The following is a 7,592-nucleotide window of genomic DNA, read 5'->3' on the forward strand; positions in this document are numbered from 1 at the left end:
AAGAGTTATGAAAAAAAATATGGATTGTTGGAACTGAAGCAAAAATGACTGAGGTGGTAAAACATCAGATGCAATAGAAACAAGAAACCTAGAATAGCCAAAGCATTCATTAGCAAGAAAAATGAAGCAGGAGGCATCACAATACCAGACCTTAAACTATTCTACAGAGCAATAGTAACAAAAACAGCATGGTATTGGCACCAAAATAGACATGTAGATCAATGGTACAGAATAAAAGACACAGAGACTAACCCACATAAATACAGTTATCTCATACTAGACAAAGGTGCCAAAAACATACATTGGAGAAACGATAGCCTCTTAAACAAATGGTGCTGGGAAAACTGTAAATTCATTATGTAGCAAAATTAAATTAAACCTCTATCTCTCACCTTGCACAAATCTCAACTCAAAATGGGTCCAGGACCTAGGAATTAGACCAGAGACCCTGAACCGAATAGAAGAAATAGTAGGCCCAAATCTTCATCATGGTGGATTAGGCCTGTACTTCCTTAACAAGACTCTTAAAACACAAGAAATAAAATCAAGAATCAATAAATGAGATGGATTCAAATTAAAAAACTTCTTCTAGGCAGAAGAAAAAATCATTGAGGTCAAGAGAAAGCCTACAGTATGGGAGCAAGTTTTTACCACATGCACATCAGATAAAGTACTAATCTCCATGATATATAAAAAAACTCAAAAAACTTAATTACAAAAAAACAAACAACCTAATCAATAAATGCACTAAGGAACTGAACAGACATTTCTCAGAAGATACATAGGTGATCAACAAATACATGAAAAAGTGTTCAACATCTTTAGTAATTACAGAAATGCAAATCAAAACTACACTAAGATTTCATCTCACCCCAGTCAGAATGGCAGTTATCAAGAATACAAGCAATAAAAAGTGTTGGAAAGGATGTGGGGGAAAAGTTACACTCACACATTGCTGGCAAGATTGTAAATTGGTGCAACTTGGAAAACAGCGGGAGTTTCCTCAGAAAACTTGGAATGGAGCCACGATTTGACCCAGCTATCCTACTCCTCAGTCTATACCCAAAGGGCTTAAAATCAGCATACTATAGTGACATAGCCACACCAATGTTACAGCAGCTGATTTCACAATAGCTAAACTGTAGAACCAATCTAGATGTCCATCAATAGATTAATGGATAAAGAAACTGTAGTATATATACACAGTGGAATATTACTTAGCATTAAAAGAGAAAAAATTATGGCATTTGCAGGTAAATGGATGGAATTGGAGAATATTATGCTAAGCAAAATAAGCCAATCCTCAAAACTAAAGGCTAAAAGTTTTCTCTGATTAGTAGATGCTGATCTATGATAGGGGGCATCGGAAAAATGAAGGAAGTTTGGATTGGGCAAAGGGAAGGGTAGAGCAGGGTTATAGGGGTAGGAAAGATGATGGAACGAGATGGACATCGTTGCCATAGGTGCATGTATAACTGCATGAATGGTGTGTCTCTACATCATGTACAACCAGAGAATTGAAATGTTGTGCTCCATTTGTATGTGATGAATTAAAATGCATTTTGCTGTCACATACAACTAAGTAGAACAAATAAACATAATAGCAGTAAAAAATAATAATAGGCAAAACCCTCAAAAAAATCTAGGAAAATACAAGGCAAAATCAAAGAGTAAGAATCACTCTTATACATAGAGCTGTACATAAAGCTGAAGATACTTGTACAGATTACATAGTTCAAGTTCCTAAATTTATAGATGGAAATTTTGAGGCCCAAGAGAAAGCAAGTTCACCCAGAAAGAGCCAGAAAGAACTACAAGCAGCAGTCATATGCCCTCCTCTGGGCTGGAGTTAGTATTCATGGTCCTGCTGCATTTGCTGTGCAGATTGCATTTCTATGTGAGTTTTACACTTTTTTTATGGAAGGTTTTTTTTTTTTTTTTGTTAAGCCCTGCATCCTAGTCACCTTGGAGGAATCTGCATTGTAGCAGGTAAAGTCCTCTGCTACCAAAACCATAGTGGAAAGATCCCACTCTATGCCTACCTGGAATGGGACAGAAGGCTGCCACAGGCACTTTCTTCTTTCCAACTGAAGAGGAAATCAGAAAAACAGGCTCAGGTGAGGTACAGGACAAAGGCCATTGATACTCAAAGTGAAGTTTCTCTGGACACTCTCTTTTTACTGTTGGGCATCTCCTGACATAAAATAAAATCTCCCATCACAAAGGAGCAGGAGGGAGGCAAAAGGAAGAGAATAATTTCCAAAAACCGTGGATGATGGTAGAAAGGCTTGTGACTACTCAATCTTTGTCTTGCAGATAATTTATAGAAAACCCCACAGCTATACAGCAGATCTAGAACCCAGATATTTTTTATTCCCCAAAGCATGCTCCTTCACACACCCCAAGACTCCATTACTTCTCAATATTTGATAAACCACTGACTTTCTTCAAATGAAGAAGAGATATTACTCAAGTTACTTTCAACTTTATGAATCTCTAAATAATCTATTATCTGAACAAGGCAGAATTCTACACTTTCAAAAGGACCTTTTTATCTTAAAATAAAATTTGATTTCCATCTCAACTTGAAACTTTAAACATTATGTAAAAATATTTAAAATATAACCTACAACCCCCTGCTTTGCACATTCTTTTTTGGGGGTTGTGTATGTTATAGGACTTTGCTATACACAATTAATATAAATTAAATAATATATATTTGGCCTGTTTGCAGTATTTTGTTATTCACTCTTACATGGCTTTTCTCTCTCCTCCCCCTCTCCTCTTTAATTTAATTATGTTTATTTCTTTATTTCCTATTGGTTTTACCCATTTGTGACACTTCTCATCTTTAGCACACTTTCTTAATAGCACCTGGCTCCCTTGAACAACTTCACCTTCCTGAAAACAACAGCAACAACCTACTACAACTTTCAAATCCTGCTTCTTAACCATGCCAGAAACTTAGGAAGAATCTCAGTGTTCCATTGTCTCCTCTAAAAAAGAAAAATATGAATTATCCTCAAGTCAAGGAAAACCAGCCCTAGAAGTGAACAGTTCAGTTTGAAAAAAAAAAAAGAAGGTAAACCATCTTTCCTAGAAAGATGGTCACACAAAGTTCTATGTGATTCTTTCGAGGCTGTCAACTTTTCTTTTTAGTTTGTGAGAATTGTGGTCTTAGCTCATAAAAACAATAAATAATAACAATAATTTTTGGGGGGGAGGTACTGGGGATTGAATTCAGGGGCACTTTAGCACTGTGCCACCTCCCTAGTCCTCTTAGTTTTGTTGTTGTTGTTATTTGTTTGGTTGTTTTTAATTTTGAGAACAGGGTCTTGATAAATTGCTGAGGCTGGCTTTAAACTTGTGACAGCCTCCCAAGTCACTGGAATTACATGCCTGTGCCACCACACTTGCTACAAATAATAGCCTTATTAACACTATTGTGTAGAGACATGTTTATTTTTTTCCCTGTCTACTTTTGATCGAGTATTTGAGACTGTTAGCAGTGTATCACATTTATTGGGTAGCCTGAAGAACAAGCAGCCTCGCAGCCTCTGTCTTTCTGTGTTTCACATACACTACCTCAAAGTAGGTTCATGCAGCAGAAGGATCTTAGCAGCATCCTAGATTTTATTGAAAAGATGAAAAAACTCTGGAAGAAAGATACCTGGACATAATGCTTGTAGGCTGGAGTGATGTCAGCCTCTGAATCAAACCTCTGGAGAAGGGGAGGAAAAGGAGAGGGTGAGGTGCAGTCTGAGGACAGTGACTCAGAGCTAAATCTATGGACAAGGACAGAGGGCTAGTGTTTTCCTTTATAACGTGCTGCTTAAAGAGGTCATAAAATGATTTGTTTGACCTAGACAAATTCCTCTGTGAAGTAGTGCTGTGACTCAGTGTCAAGGAAATGTGAACCGGGTCTCTGTTTTCTAAGAACTTAGTTTTCAAAACAAAAGGGATTATGGTCATTTGGCATGTTTCTTCCTTGCTGAATAGAATCTGTACCCCACTCCTGCCCCATTGTAAAACTGCTATTTCACATGGTCTCTACTGATTTAAGATCATTTTCTTCACTGTTAGCCCATGGATGGATCATGTCACCAAGCGGCTTCTAGATGCGTCATCTCTAAATGCTATTCTACTCTGGTGGGATATTAATTCTCATCATGCCTGCTTAGATCACCTTGGGGACTCCCTAAACCCGTCCATCAATCTAAGCTCTGTGTATCATGGGTTTGGACTGATGGAGAAGGCCAGCTCCTTCAGCAGCCAGACAATTATGTAATATAGTGAAATGGAGCTTTGGGGCAGAGAAATTTCCATAAGAGTTGAAGTGATCAGAGAGGGAACAATAAACAGTTTAGGCTGGATGGTGTGCTGTATTGGATAATCTATTCCCTGTTCTCCCACCATGTCTGCCCCATTAGCTGTGGCCATGAAAGTATAGGGAGTCTTCAGTAGTTTTATGGCTTTGCATTTATTGCAGCTGGCGTTTATGAATTGTACTTTGCTTGCTAAAAACAAAAGGAAAAAAATGCATCCTAGATGTAAACAAGGTTTATAGTGAATGCCCTTGGGTTGCGATATTACAAGTATTGTTATATTTATATATTATCTGCTTTCCAAACTACCTCAAATGAAAACGTTTTAACAATCAAGAGTAAAATAAATAAAATTAAAAATAAAACTGCCTAGGACAATTTCAGACAAATGTCATAAACTTGATTGGCATTTGAGCAAAGTTGTCATTGTCACCTCATTCCCCATTCCCAACTATAATAGAACCACAGAGAATACTACTCTATTTAACTGACTTTCAGTTATTAACAGAGGCACTACTACAAACTATTGTGGGGATTTTACTAAGTTATATTGCATTCGTATGTATGTTTCTTAACTAAACGACTCTCTCTCTCTCTCTTTCTTTCTCTCTCTCCCCCTCTCCCTCCCCCTCCCTCTTTCTTATTTCTTTCCTTCAAGAGGGACGACTTGCCTTCCCAATAATGTTTAAAGGATAATGAATAGGGGAATACTGTACATTAAGATCAGACTGGGGGATGCAGGAATGGGGAAAGGTTGATCAATAGACACCGTTGAGCAACTGTGGATTTCAATAACATACTGTATAATTCGAAAACCTAGATAGAAGGATTTTGATGGTTTCCACCATAACAAAATGAAAAAATGTTTGAGAAGATAAATATGTTTTACCTGATTGAAATTTTAAGCAATATATACCCATATAGAAATACCACATCCCATTAATATGGACAATTTTATGTTTTTATATATCAGTTTAAAAAATAAGTTTTAAAAAATCTTAATAAAAAATTAGACTGGCCAATAGTTTGCAAGAGACATCTCAAGTCTGTGCATTTAGAAAATGTCCACGGTCTTAAACTTCCCCTTGTAGATTCATCATTACACCTTACTTTTCAAATCTTGGATTCCTAGAAACTTCCTAATCTTCTTCCACCTTAAGCCTAATTAAAATTAATTTAATAAATAAATATACCATACACTTAATAACACACATATATGTATATGCATGTGTGTGCACACATATAATAAAACGTTTTAAAAAGAGACATCCCTCAGAAACTTCCTTACCCCCCTAAAAAAGGTGTAAGAAGTATGACAAGACAATTTACCAAAGAAGAAAGGCAAAAGTCAATAAAGTGAAAAGATGCTGACTTCCCAGTTATGGATTGTACACCAAAGAATCTGCTTTTTCCATTTGCTGGGTAGATCACAAATTTGCTGTAACAATTAGATAATTCATTGCTCTATAGGATAAACTAGAGCAACACCTAAATAGAAATGTGGTTTGATAAATGATTTTTGCTTTTACAGAGCTTTTGGGAAGAGGAGATACATTCTCCAAGCAGTTTGGGGGAGGCCACAAATTGAGGTCTGAGTTTCTAAAAGAGGGAGATGGATTGTTGCCAGGGTTAGAGGAGAGGAGATTGTGCCATAATCTGTTTTTTAGGCCAAGATCCCTGGGGGCTAATCACACTCTGAAACCAAGACAGAATCCCAGTTTATACAATGATAAACCAAAGCGTGAGTTCATCTCATAACACTGCTTTGGAGAAATGCTCTTCTTTCATCCACCTCCTTTCTTTTCCTTCATCTCCTTCGCTCCTTCCTCACTCTCATTAGCATCAATATATTCCCACTCTAATTACCATTAATTGAGTACCCTATTCTATGACTTGTACTGCATTAGACACTTTACATGTATCAGCTGGTCTTTATAACAATCTTGCAAAAAAGTACAATACTACTTTAATTTGGAGTAGATAATGAAATCACCGTCCAGAGTGGTTAATCAGCCTTCTTGAATTCACCCAGTAAAAAAAAAAAAAAAAATTGTGGGAAAGCTATGAATAAAAGCATAATTTTCTGATATAACAAAGCAAATTATTTTAGGTTAGAAAGAAAAATGTGGCTCACCACAGGAACTCCAAACTCCTATAATATGGCTGGGGACTCAGTGCAGAATTCACAGGTGAGAATGAATTTTATTTTTTTTTTTTTGCACAATGGGCTCATCTCAGGAATGGGGTGATTCAAGGACAGTGCTGGAGCAGAGTACAGATGATGTGACTTCTTTGGACACAGTGGGGCTCTTGGTCCTTCATAAGATGCAGACTTTCCCATCTTCTAGGAAAAGGTGGGATTTATAATTTTTTTTTCTGTCAGGAATTTTCCAGTGCTTTGTATTCTTTCTTGGGTTTAGGTAAACTGGTTCTTCAAACCTGTAAGTGAGCTTGGTAAATACTGACAGGGTAGCAAGCAGAAAGCAAAGATAAAAGGGAAATGTCAATCCCTTACATATGAAAAATAAATTTTAAAAAAATCATTTAAGACATGCTAAAATGCTGCTGTATTAGCAGCTCTCCATACCGTGGAGTAACTTTAAGCTATGCATGCAGAATTTACAGTGTGTTTCCTGGGGTGCCTCACTGCTGTTCAGTGGCAGGTAGAAAGGGGAGACAGCATCTGACTTATAGGTTTGCAGTGGGAATTATTTTTAACTTGAAAAGAAAGTTTGATGTTAATTTAAAAATGTGTGTATCAATAAAATCTAAGTTTTCTTTTTTATTTTTATGCATCCCCCCTGCAACCAGGCACACTATGTTCTAGCCACAGACTATTTCTTACCATATCCCAAACACATCAGTCTTCTATATTTCATCATTTTGCATGTGGTTTGTTTGCTAAGGAGCATACCCTTTAAATGAGTTCTCCCAACTCCAAAATTAAGATGCCCATGGAAAGTTACTGCCTCTGTAGGACCTTCAAAAACATATTCAGGGCATTGGACACTCCTGCTTCCCTCTGTTTTTACCTCTGTTACAGTATATACTTGTTCATATTTATATCTGATACTTTGAAATGAAGGCCTGTTCATTGATTTGAGTTCCCTGAGCCATAGAACTGTATCTCTTACATTCTCTATGGAGTTGACATTTCAGTGTGAACTCAGAAAACTCTCTCTCTCTCTCTCTCTCTCTCTCTCTCTATATATATATATATATATATATATATATATATATATATAATATTATAATATACACATTAGT

The sequence above is a fragment of the Marmota marmota genome, unplaced genomic scaffold, assembly GCF_001458135.2.
Source record: "Marmota marmota marmota unplaced genomic scaffold, marMar, whole genome shotgun sequence".
Lineage (NCBI taxonomy): Eukaryota > Metazoa > Chordata > Mammalia > Rodentia > Sciuridae > Marmota > Marmota marmota.